Below are 13981 nucleotides of genomic sequence, written 5' to 3'. Positions count from 1 at the left end.
CCTCGTGTGTTTGCATCGGTGTCGGCTCCTTGGCGGTTTCTCGGATTCGCGATCTTGGGCACAACAGAAGTAATGACTTGGATGAAAGGAAATGAATTTAACTTATAATGTCTCTTACAATAATTACCCTTTTGTGTCAATGCTTTGGAGAGGCCCTATCAGAAAAAAAAAACCAAACAATATTCTGTGTTTTCAGCCTCAGAATTTGCTGTTTTCTCATATCTAAAAGACACATACTATAACCATGCTTTAGTTCAAGACTACAAGCAACTTTTCAGCTAAAGATTTCTCTCTGGTAATAGAGACAGTCTACTAAACACTACTAAAACACTTGGCTACTTTTTATAATTATTGAATTATTGCTGTATATTTTTCCATGTTCAGGCTGAATAACAGATAATTCATTTGCCTCAAGTAGGTTTGCGCAAATTTTCAGATTTTTATCCCAAACACAGACATGACACATGTCAAGACTCACAAAATGTCTAGATGGCAGTGTCCAATATGTTAGCCAGTAGCCATTTAAATTTAAAGTTGAATTGATTAAAGTTAAATACTATATAAGTTTAGTTCCTCAGTTGCACTGGCCATATTTCAAGTGCTCAATGATCATGTATGGCTACCATATTCAACAGTGCAGATATAGAACATTTCCATTATCACAGAAAGCCTATTGGATAACACTGATGTAGATTATTTTTCACATTGATACCTACTGATAAAATACATTCTCATTTAATAGAACCAAACTTATGCTGTAAAATATTTTGTTCCTTATCAGTTAGAATGCATTTAGCTATAAATAACAAAAACTCAACTTATAGAGGCTTGAACAAAAAAGGATTTATTATTCTTATTGTAGATTCAGCTGTTCACCAGTGTCAGGGCTCATATCACCATGATTTTCTTAGTCTTTCCTTCATGGTTGAAAGGTACCTACTCTGGTTCTAATCATCTCATCCACATTTAAGATAAGAAGAAGGTGAGGAGCCTCTGGGTGTCTCAGTTGGTTAAGTGTCGCACTCTTTGATTTTGGCTCAGGCCATGCTCTCAGGGTCATGATCTCAGGTCGTGAGATTGACCCTTGTGTTGGGCTGTGCACTGGGTGTGGGCCTAAGATTAAGATTCTCTCTCTCCCTCTTCCTTTCCCTACTGGCTGTCTCTCTAAAGATTGAAAGAAAGAAAGAAAAAAAGGAAGAAAGAAAGAAAGAAAGAAAAGAAATTAAAAGGAAGTATGTGGCATCCATATCAAAAAAGAAAAGGCTTAAAAAAAAAAAAAAAAGAAAAGTCTTTCCCAGAAATCCCTTAGCTGACTTTGGCATGTATGTAAACCACAGGATTTTCTATGCCCACCCATGGAATATGGTTAGGAATCATGGATTAGGAGTCGTGGTTAGGACAGCCAAGCAACAAGCAGTGTCTTCTATAGCTTTCTAATAGGATTTGTGAAAAATAGTTCCTGATATCACAGGGACATTAGCAAGAAGCAAGAGATTATATCCCATCATTCCTCTAAAAGAACAAATATTGAAGATCTGGGTTTTCTTTCAACAATCCATATTTCCAACGTTTATAAAATAGGAAGGAGTGGCAACCTCTATCTGAATTATATAGACACTGATTGTGATAACGATTGTGAGCACATAGAACAACTAAGAAAGTATGTCTGTTACTTGAAAGCTGTGTGATGAAGTGGAAAGAAGATAGATTTTCTTTCACCTGTCCATGTAATTACTAAATTGAGCAGGTCACCTATCCTAAGTTTGATTATCTGTAGGATGGAGATTATTGTGAAATCAAATGAGCCAACATGTGCTAAATGTGTCTGGTGTGGAACAGCCACCTCACAAACATTACTTCTGTATCCTACTTCTTTTCCTATGTTGTGCAGAGTAGTCTCAAACTGAGCTTTCAGAAATGATCACATAAAGTGTTATAAAATTTCCAAATACAGATTGAAGTATTAACATGAAGTAATAGCTTGATCATATGTACTCAGAAAAAGTATCTTAAGGGACGTCTGGGTAGCTCAGTGGGTGAGTATCTGCCTTCGGCTTAGGGTATGATCCCGGTCCTGGGATCGAGTCCTATGTCAGGCTCCCGGTGAGGAGCCTGCTTCTCCCGGTCTCTGCCTCTTTCTGTGTCTCTCATGAATAAATATATAAAATTAAAAAAAAAAAAAAAGGAAAAAGTATCTTAAGTCCTTTGTTTAAATCTGGTGCTGTCACACTTACCACAATGTGTTCTTTAATTTCCCTGAAGTTAAAAGTTACTAAGAAGAACGAAAGATTTTTTTTCCCTTAAATTTCTTTTACTTAGTTAACTTGCAGATCTGGACATAATTTGCAATAAAATTGACCTTTGCTTTAGTGAGCTTCAGAACTTAATTGTCTCAGAGAGGAAACACACATGGAAGGGGTAGTGATCAGGGAGCAAATGTGGGGAATGATGACAGGCAGGTTTTCTGTATCCTGAGAAACTTCTAGGATGAAAGATGGTTGTCACAAGAAACCAGCTGGGCCCCAGAAGAAGCCATTTTGGAGAAAGATGAAGAGGCTTACAAAGACTTAACAAAAGAGTAAAATCTTATCTAGTATTAACAACGAGAGCCTTGGAGCCATATAAGCACTCTCTGGGTGAGCAAGGCGGAGAGAAAAGCACAGTTAAAGCAATCATTTTGAATTGCTACTGGGTTTTTTCCTTGGATATAGTGGCCACCGAGGCCTGCAATCAGCTTAATTATACCTATAACAAAAGGAGTAGCACAAGGGAACAGGTATAGCTGAGGAAAAGCTACTGTAGATACTTGCTCTGATGGAGAGGAATCTGAGAATCCTAGATTTCCTCTGTGAAATTAAATGGGTCACAAATTCTACTGGCTCTTGCAACATAGGGAGGATTTAGAAGGTGGACAGAGGAACTTTCTCCTTTGTTGCTGTTAATCAAATTGAAATCTTCCCAAAGCCTGTCTCAGGCACCCCACTTCTGTGATGAAACTCTTTACTTGGAACGCATGGCACATGTAAACAGCAAAAAAGAATTTGCATGACTGAACAAAATGAGATGAAGAGGCTTGAAAAGTAAGTTTGGCTAGACAGCGAGGAAGAGGATGGCAAGCATTTTGTTCCATATTTGGAAAGCAGCAAACAGTGAGGGCCAAAGGGAATTATTTGCTGTGTTACTTGGGGGGGGGGGGGGCATAATGAAGCATCACAAGGTAAAATGAAAGTAAGGAGAATTTAGTGAACATTTGAAATGCCTCCCTCCAGGAGCTACTACAGAACAGGCCTAATTTAGCACAACAGGCCTTCTCTGGGATTGAATGGGATCCATTCCATTGTAGAATCCTTTCTTGCAGAGAGGCACTGTGAACACCGATGATTTAAGACTATTTTAGGTTGTAGGTAGAAATAATGTTGTAAGAAGCAATTCTCTATTATTTTGGATATTTGACCATTGAAAACTGCTCGCTTTTCCCCCTTCTTTAACAAACACTGTCTTGGTTTGGGAACCCACAAAATTGGCGCTTGAAATAAGGATTTAGTGCACACAATTTATTTGGGAAGTGACTTCAGGAAGTAGGAAGAAAAGAGGAAGGAATGAAATGGAAGTAAGAAAAGCCAATAAAGGCTGCATTCTAAATTCTCTACTGTGATAGACAGTGAGAGTTCAAATCACAGAATGCTTCCCAAAATTCTCTCTGGCCTGGGAAATGGCAGCATTTGTCCATTGGCTTCCATTGTCATTGGTTGAGGGTAACTCTCAGAGATGTTAGCTTCCCAGCACTTCCAGGTACTGGGTTCCCACAGATTTGGCAAAAGTTCCTAAGCAGAAAAGCACAGGTTTCATGAAGTGGGAAGCTCTAAGTGTCCACTACAGATGTAGCTAAAATCAGAAGTAGGCCGAGCAGATAGATCCAAGGCTCTAGGAACATCTGCTACAAACCTAATTTACCTCCTTGAATACCTAACTCATCAGATTCAGATTTGTTAGATGGAGGACAGCATTTTACATGGTAACATTGACTCTGCAATGTTAGAGATGGTACCCTTCCTTTGAAGCCTACCTTTTTCCATACTCACATCATTTGCGTACTCTTTCTTATTATGCCCTCTTGGGACTTAATTAACTACTGACCATTTTTCCAGTTTTACACAAATTGTAATTCTCTGTGTTGCCATCAGCATTTTCAAACTTGTCTCATTTTTTGCATTGCCAAACAAGCAGCTACTCCATGAACTTTTGTGCAACTCCGTACCTAGGAAAGTGGTTTGCTTTCAGTATATATTCAGTAAATGTAGATTGATTAGTTTGTTTTTCATTTATATTCATTTTTCAAAAACTGGAAGTACAATATATGCACGTGATAAAAATTAAAGCAGTGCAAGCATTTGTACAATAAAAAGTCATTCTTCTTTTTACTGTGGACTTCGAATGCCCCTTTCTCTGATATAGTCATTGTTAATAATTCCTTATTTATTATTCCAGAAAGTGTCTGTGGATATACAATTTTTATATATCCATTAAAATGCAAATGAGATCATGTTGTATACATGATCTGTACTTTAATACAACTAAGGTTTCACTGGACAAATATGTCAAATATTATTTGATAACAGCACATTCAGACCTACATCATTCAATTTAATGGCTATCTGGAATTCCACCATACAGATGTGTTATTCATCAATATGAGTTTTCTGATTTCCTAAATATTTCTAGCACAATAATAATCAGAACATGGCAGTTAATTTCTCCCACTTATCAGCTGTGATAGACTCAGATATGCTGTGGCAACAAATTAACACAAGTTTAGCAGCATAAAACAACACAAACATATTATCTCTCAGTTTCTGTGGGTCAGAATTCTGGATATGCGTTTGTTTGGTCCTGTCTTCAGACTGACCAACCTGAAAATCAAGATGCCAGCTGGGGCTATAACCTCATCTGTGGCCTAAGGTTCTCTTCCAAGCTTACTGGTTGTTATCAGAGATCATTTCCTTGTGGCTGCATGACTGCAAGTCATTTTCTTGCTAGTCTTCAGTTGAGGACTGCTCCCAATTCCTAGAAACTGCCTTTGTCCATAGACAATTAATAATTTGGCTGTTTGCTTCTTTCAAGCCAGCTGGAATACCTGATTCTGCTTTTTGTCTATTTTAAGGGCTCACCTGATTAGGTCAAGCTCACCTATGATAATCTCCTTTTGATTAAATCAACTAATTAAAGTCAACTAATTGAAGATCATAATCATATCCCCAAACTTCCTTTTCTCCATATCATGAGAGTGATTATTTCACATATTCACAAGTTTTGCCCACATTCAAGGGGAGGGGACCAGGGGGCCATTTTAATAGTTTACTTACCATCTGTAGTAACAAGCACCTCCAAAATATCAGTGGTTTACAACAATGAAGGCTTATTTTGCACTCAAGCTACATGTCCATCCTGGGATATCAAAGGGATAGTTGCTCATAGTTGTCATGCAGGGACCTATACAGATGGAAGACTTGCTTTTTGAACATTGCTGATGGCCATGCCAGTGGGAAATGAGAGATCTAGAGGGTCTTACATTGACAATGCTTTACTCACAATTTTCTGGCACAATTTACTCACAGAATTACATGAGGTTATATCTAACCACATGAGGACCAGCAAGTGCAATACTACCAAATGCCTAAGAAACTGAAATAGCTGGCCAACCACTTTCAACTATTTAAAATAGATCTGGGTTGTCACAGGTAAGCTAATGTGGTGCTCAACTATCTTCCTCAGAAGATCCTCTGAAATATCATCCTTTCAAATGTAATTAAGTTCGGATCAAGGGTGATCCTCTCAAATTCACATTTGATTGCACTGGGGCTCTGTTTTGAGACCTAGCATGATTATCTAGTGGTAGATTTCTTTCTTTTTCTTTTTTTTTTTTAAGATTTTATTTATTTATTCATGAGAGACACACACACACAGAGAGAGAGGCAGAGACATAAGCAGAGGGAGAAGCAGGCTCCTCGCAGGAACCTGATGAGAGAGTGAATCCCAGGACCCCAGGATCATGACCTGAGTCAAAGGCAGACACTCAACAGTTGAGCCACCCAGGCATCCCTAGTGATAGATTTCAAAGGGTAGTTTAAGGGAGGTGAAATATTTTGATTCTCTATTCAAATAATAAGCTATTTTAATGTGTGAAAGTTTCATGTTTGAGAAAGTTGTCAGTTGAAGGCTGTTTGATAGCTTTGTACCTTTTAGCTACAGGATTTACTATGAGAGTTTCTGTTGTGTAGGAATCGACCTTGACAGCATCCAAACCACCAGGGAGTGGAATAGGTAATCCAGAGAACCAAACAAGATAGCATGTCAGAGACATGATGAACAGGCGGCAAAAATCTGTCAATAATGAAAGATGCTGGCTAGGGGTATCTTCCTCTCCAAATTACTTCCCTTTTGAATTACCTCTGTGAATTGCTAGTTTCCTTTTCAGGATCAGAATCTTAGAAAGACCCTTAAAGTCCAACATTTTGTGCACTCTGCACATCCTATTCAAGTGGACATCCAGTTTTTGTGTGACCATATCCAAAAATGGGAACTCACTATCCACCAAGGCAATGTATTCATTTTGTGTAAGTAAAAATTTCAGTTACCTATAGTGTAGAAAGAATTATATAAGTAAGCTCCGAGTGTTCTATAGTGATGAATAAGCAATAATAAATTTTTTTCTATTCTTGTTTCAGCTATCTTCCATCCACATTTTCTTTGCTGTACCATTTTAAAGTAAATCCTATTCATCAGCTTTTTAAGCTCTAGTGAGTGTATCTGATGCATATATATTCTAGCAAGTATATCCATTATATAAAGATTATTTGTATCCATTACTTATCAACCATTTAATTTTTAGATGACTCCACTTACAAGAAACTTCTTCCTTGAATATTGTCCTGAAAGTTGGCTTCCTATAAATTTGGTTCATTGACTCTGGTTTGTCTTTTTGGAACAATGCAGAATAACTTCTCTATCTTTCATAAGACCATCTTGCAATCAGCAAATATTTAAATTCTGTTTGTGTAGATTCTGATATCTATCTTTCCACTCTGTCCATCTCAAAATTTTTTGTCATCAAACATAATATATTTAATTTAGTCATCAGGCCTATGATGAGATTTCATACTATCTTAGTCATGCTTCTCTGAACACATTCCAAATGGCCAAGTATATTTCTTAAAATGAGGTATCAGAATATAACTCAATCTTCTAGAGATGCTCTGACCACTGAAATGTACAATACTATTTCCCTTGGTCTGGAAACATATGTAGCATAAATTTCTTAATAGGAAAACTGTTGATTTATATTGAGTTTTTAGTCACCTGAGACAACTCAGTATTTATCTTTTTACATAAATTGTCACAAAATGACTTATTTTTATATGCATTGTATTGATTTTGCTGAATCTAAATGCAGGCTTAACATTTTTATTGTTTGAATTTTATCTTATTACTTTTTACTTGTCTCAATCCTGTCATTCAAGAAATTAGCCAGTTCTCTTGGTTTTATGCCATATACAGGTTTAATAAGACTGACTTCTGGATCTATGCATAGTTGGTAGAGAGTCAGGGAAGCTGAGTGGAAATAATTCTGGGCTCTGAAGTCAGTCTAGGAAAAATCCTGGTTCTACACATGAGCTATATTATCATGAATGGGTGCCCTTACCTTTCTCACCCTTAATTCCTCATCTTTACAATGAAGGATATAATAGTACCTACTTCATAGGGTTTTTGTAAGGAATAAATCAATTAATATCAAAATTCCTACCCCTAGCCCAGAGTAAAGATTCGATATATATTACCTATTATTGTTAATTAAATATGTTAATAGAACTGGATCAATGCCAGATCTTAGAGATAATGGATCAACACTATTTGGGAAGTCATTCCACTAGCCAAGAATCTACCTAAATGTTTTATTATCCAAATGTTCCTGTCTTTTTTTTAAGGCTACCATATAAAACTTTAAAAATGCCTTGTTTATATCAAGATACACTATTTTCCTGTCTTTTGATTAATTTTCACATTAGTGAGTTAATTGTTGCTTAATGAGTATAATAGCTATAACAAAAAAATCAGAAGTCAGTGTTCCCTTTCTTTTAAAAATCAGATTGTAATCACCATTTTGGGCCAGAAATTAACACTACTCTAGGCCTCAGCAGCAGCAAAATGAGGTGTAGGGTTGGGAAGAGGATGATTGCTTTGGTAGTTTATGTAGGAATGACCTGAAATAAGTTGATAGAAATTAGTTGGTAAAATAGTAGCTTATATGAATTCATAAGCCAAAGTTGGTGGGTTTTCCTGAAAAACAGTGATCACCTCAAACTAAGAAAGTAATATCCTATGGCAGATGGCTTGAAAAGAGCAGCATAAGACATGTGGAAGAAAATCTGTAAAACATGTTCAATAAAAAGAAGAATATAAACTAAACTAGATAAAAGTCAGACTGCTAAAGGTTATCAGCACTTCCTTTGGGAGTGACAGGGCTCAGAATGAGTATCCCAAGAATGTGCCAATTTGGCATGCTTGCTATTTTGAGCTGAAGGCAATCAAAGCCCAGAAGGCTCAGACAAGGCTTTTACTTTCTGTTTAACTGCCTAGGAATTTTGGTAGATGGCATGGTCCAGGAAGACAGCTATTATCAAAGATAACTACAAAGAATATGGGCTAGGAGTAGTAAACTGGGGGGAAGGGAGGGGTTGGTAAACAGTCAGCAGGGTCTGTTGTTCAAAGTCCTCTCCATGTCTTATCATCTCGGCAGGTTACCACATTTATTTACCAAACATTTGCTCTTCCCATCTTCCTGTAGACTGAAATCCCCTTCTTTGAAGTCCCAGACCCATACCCTCTCCTTCTTAACTCTTAATAATGGCATATTAGCCTCAATTGTCGGACTACCTGTGGGTCTCATATTCTTATGGGACCCTGTACATGCATAATTAAATTTGTTTTTCTTCTGTTAATCTGTCTCATGTCAACCTAATTATTAGATCAGCCAGAAAGTCTAGAAGGGTAGAGGAAAGTTTTTCCCCCCCTACAGCTGGCATAGTCGGCAGGATCAACCTTACTGGTTGGACATTGCTTGCTCTGAGGTTGCTGTAGCTGAGAGATCCTGGCACCCCTGACAAAAAGCTGGCAGAAGGTAAGAATTCTTACTCTGTATCCTGGGTCTCTGCCTGCCAGCAGGAGTGATGAGAGTCACTTTTTTTCTTTTCTAGATTTAGGTTAGAGTGAGAAAATATTTGTGGAACTAGTTCCTTCAGTATAGTAATTCCGGTAAAGATTTGTTATGAGTACTCTTGATTTTTATTGATCCTTTTCTCCCTAGAGATGGTCACGGTTTGTCTTTGTCTGTTGTGCTGTTTGTCTTAGGGAGGAAAATCATAGGCAAAACTCAGACATAAGCCCTATAAGCTTGCTATTTGAGCTGGATTGCAGGTTGGTGAGTTCACAGTTCTCATCAGACCAGTGTCTGTTTCAACAAATTTTGCTGTAGGTTAATGTGTACATGAGGTGACGGCTGTTGCTAAGGGACATCTTGAAAGCCAAAGTGGCAAAATTGGTGAGCACAGATCAAGCACTTAAGAGCTAGTAGAGTGCTTGTCCCCCAACCCAAAGACTTCTGCATTAGAGTAAGTTGGCCAGAGAATGAATTAGTCTGACACTAGGTCATCTGCCAAACTTAAGAACATTTCTGTGCAATGAGATACACTAAAATACCACACAATTCCCAATACAGCCACACATTCTTCTTAGGTATTAGTTTGGCTCTGAGAGACCCAAGGCTTAGATAAAGTTGTTAATGTGCATATAAGAAAAACTAGAGGAGGTTTTCCTGTCATCTTGTTTTATGTCCTGAGAACTTGGTTTTGTGACCAGTGAGAACATTCTTTTTTGGTCTTCACCAGCCAGGAGGTGCACATATCAGTGTATATCCTCGTGGACAGTTAGAGAGACATGAAATCACAAGCTGTACTCTCTTTGTCCCACTGTGCCAGCAGTCAGGGGAGTTTGTTACAAGAGGTCCCAGTCCATAAGGGGCTCTGTCATCTCAACTTTCATTGTTTTGTTAGTGCTGGAAAAAATCCCATTCCAATAGCACCTGCCTGGTGTCACAGAATAGAAAGCCTGTAACTGGAGGTGTTTCACTTTCTTGTTGCAAATCAGAGATACTGTTTTCATTATACCATACTTACCACCTGTAGCAATGAAAGACTTTTACTTTCTTAGACTATCTTTGGGAGTGAACTTTCTGGATCATGGGAGCTGCATCCTTTGCATCCACTGCAGGGATGTCTTTTGTATCCATAGTAAAGATTTATTCTAAGCCTGGGAAGTTACCCCTGGGTCTTTCCATGAAATAGTTTATTTTTTTAATTTTTTAAAAGATTTTATTTATTTATTCATGAGAGACACAGAGTAAGGCAGAGACATAGGCAGAGGCAGAAGCAGGCTCCCCATGGGAAGCCTGATGTGGGACTTGATCCCAGGACTCATGCCCTGAACCAAAGGCAGACACTCAACCACTGAGCCATGCAGGTGTCCTATCAATGAAATAGTTTATTAAATTGAGTTGCTATTGGAATAAATATACCATCAAAGATTTTACCTGTCAATAGTCAAACAATTGAGCTTTTGAATTGGAAAACCTTCTTTATTGGAAACAATTTTTACAGAGTTTTCATCCTAAATACCTATCCCATTAGTACCTGTGGGAAGATCAGATGAAAAAAGATACAAAGAAGCATAATGGCTAGCCTTAGCCCTATTCCCTCAATAGAGTGAAAGAACAGAAGAAATTAGACTTAGAACAAAAATTTAAAGTCACATCTAACATAACTCCTGTTTCCTTCCTCCTATATGTCCTTTACTCCCAACTCTCTGCCCCTGTCCTTGCAGAAGATCTTTTAGATCTCTAGATTGCCAGCTAAAACCAGCCTCTCAAAACCCAGCTCCATCTTCTCAGCCAGTTCTCTTAGATTCTAGAACTCTTCCAACTTTCCTGAGAAATCCCTTAAACATCCTACTGCATGTTTTGACTTCCCTTTTAAAATAAGATTTACTGAGAGCACTCAGACTTGATCTCCAGGTTTGGGATATACAGGTTACTCCTATAAATACTACAAGCCAGGAAGTGAATTTAGCAGAAGTACCTATGGCAGGCAAATAAGGTTTGCTTTGTGGTCGCTTACAATTTCTTTTACCTTCCAGGGCTCTGCAGTCAGGCTCTACTAGCTTCAGGCATCCCTACACAATGTCCTTGGTGGGTGTATCCTGGGCCTCCCCCTTGCAGAATCCATGTCCCCTGGACAGCGGCAGATTTTTTAAATTCTAAAGCCCTTTATCGCTACGTTTAGAAGATCCTTCCAAATTTGGAGAAGAGTTAGAAAGGTTAATGGCCATTCGCAATTCCACTCACAGGCACCTAGACCTAAGACCTAGTTGCTAAGAGCTGTTCTTCCTGTCCAGGGTGGTGCCGTGGTTATCAGACAAGTCAGACGGCCCCCTGGGGGAAAACCCCCTTCACAGAAAAAACAGGTGGCTGGAATTTCTCCCAGGTCTTCTTACAAATGTCCAGGAAGTAGCTCAGTTGGAGGCTGATATTCAAGGTTTGGTAAGAGCAATAGTAGAGGCTTTCCTCCCTAAAGTAAACTGGTCTAATGTTGAATTTCATGCTCAGAAAGAAGGATAGCATCTGAAGGTCTTTGTGTTGAGAATTTTATACAGACTTCTTAAAGGTATACTGCATTGAACCTGGAAGCTCTTGAACATAAAAATCTTTTAATTTCTCTTCTAGTGGGAAATTTTCTTCTATATATATAGGATATAAGATATATATATAAATATATAGGATATAGACCCTTCAATATCTATATATCTATGTCTATATCTATATACCTCAATTCAAAATAGAATGGGCTGTCCAGCCAATCTCTCAGTGTCATAATAGAGGCAGCCACTCATTTTTTTTGGAAATTACAGGAACCCAGGGGAAAAAAAAAAGTTAACTGCAAGAATTATTGCTTTGCAGCTTGAATCTTTAGAAAGGCAAATAAGCTTAACTCTGAGAGTAACTTAAGGCCCACTTGGACCCCTATTTGTCTCCAGACAATTGCAGATATCACAAAAAATCAGGACACTGGAAGAAAAATTGTTCTACACTTAGGAGAAAGGAAAGTTTAAGGAACAATCTCCTTAGATCCCATCACTCCCAGAAGGTTTGTTGTTTTCCCCCTGTGGGACAGTTCCCTTTGAAATGACATGGTTAGCTGATCCTCAGGAGCACCCTGGAGCTCACCATTAACTTAACATGGAAGATTGGAAACTAGATATCTTAATTGACACTGGTGCAACTTTCTCTATTATCTGCTCAGATTTATGGTTACTTGTCACCTCTGATTCTATTCAAACTATTGGAGTCTCTGGGCAACTCATTTCATTGGCCATATCTCAGCCAACTCCAATATCCTTAGACCCTCTTTAACACTCATCATGGCTTTCTAGTGTCCCAACTCCTTTTGGTAGAGATTTTTTTAATGTAAATTTAATGCCACTTACTTCAATGAGTAAGGCATTTTTGTTTTCCTACATTCAGATTAAACTTCAAATTTCTACTTTCCTTATTGGAAACTCATCTTGATTTAAATTCCTCTGAAGAGGATGAGTCTTTAAAAGATTTCACAATTAGTCTCTGGGATACACATGCAAATAAAATTGGATTGTCACTGAGTGCAGAGTCTGTGCGCCTAGTGCAGAAAAAGAATAAACTGTTTCTATCAGTGGTCCTATATTCTCTCTCCAGAGATGCAGAAGGAGGAATTGAACCTCTTTTGCAGCAGGGTGTACTTGTCTTTTCTTCCTTACCCTCTAGTTCTCCAATATTGTCCATAAAGAAAGAAGATAAATTTGATTCAGATGGGAACCAAATCTATTGATCTATGTAAAACCTAAGAGCCATAAACTCTTGTGATTCCTTGCCATCCCATGGTCCCTAATCCAGCTACTATTCTTACCTCAATTCCTGCTGCTTCAGTTGGTTTATAGTGATTGATCTCTGCTCGCCTTTCTTTTTTATCCCACTGCATCTGACTCTCACTGTTTTTTCATTTACATTTAGAAGGAGATGGTTAACATGGACTTGCATACTTCAGGGGTATTGTGAGTCTTCCTCAATCTTTTTCCAAGTCTTTAAGCTGATTCGAATTTTGTAGCCTTTACCAAGGCTCCACTGTTGTTCAGTTTGTACTCAAACTAAGCAGAGAGCTCTTATAGACACTCTCATTCTCCTAAAGCCACTAGCTGAACAAGGCCATTAAATCTTCCAGATCTAAATTTCAATGGGTGCCAACACCTGGTACATTCTTAAGACAGGAGGTATCTCAGGGTACTCAAAAACTCACCCCAAAATTTCTTGAGTCAACTTTGTCAGCCCCTATTCTCCAAATGAGAAAACAGTTATGTAAATTTCTAGGGACAGCTGGCTACTGCCACCAGTGGATTCCTAATGTTGCTGTCCTTGCTAGACCTCTGTATACTCTCTTCTCAGATAACATCCAGGGCCCATTATCTGGCTTTCAGAGGCATTAGTCTCTTAGAAGCATCAAAATTAACATTGTCAACACCCCCAATTCTTGGTTTACCTAATTTTGACAAACCTTTTCTATACTGCCATTAAAATAACAAGATTGCTACAGGTGTTTTAAGACAGATTTTTGTCTTTTAGATACATTGTATAGCATATTTCTCATGCCAGTTTAACCCTGTGGTATCAGGTATGCCCCCATGCTGTGTGTGGTAGCCACAGCTGCCACCTTGATTGACAAAGCTGTGCTCTTACATTAGGTTCCCACATTCACCTCTGTGTTCCCCAAGCTGTTTGCTTTCTTACAAGTTCATAAGCTAGCACCTCTATGTAGCAACATACAGACCACTTACGAACAGGCTCTCT

The sequence above is a fragment of the Vulpes vulpes genome, chromosome 6, assembly GCF_048418805.1.
Source record: "Vulpes vulpes isolate BD-2025 chromosome 6, VulVul3, whole genome shotgun sequence".
Classification (NCBI taxonomy): domain Eukaryota; kingdom Metazoa; phylum Chordata; class Mammalia; order Carnivora; family Canidae; genus Vulpes; species Vulpes vulpes.
This window is presented reverse-complemented; position numbering follows the sequence as displayed.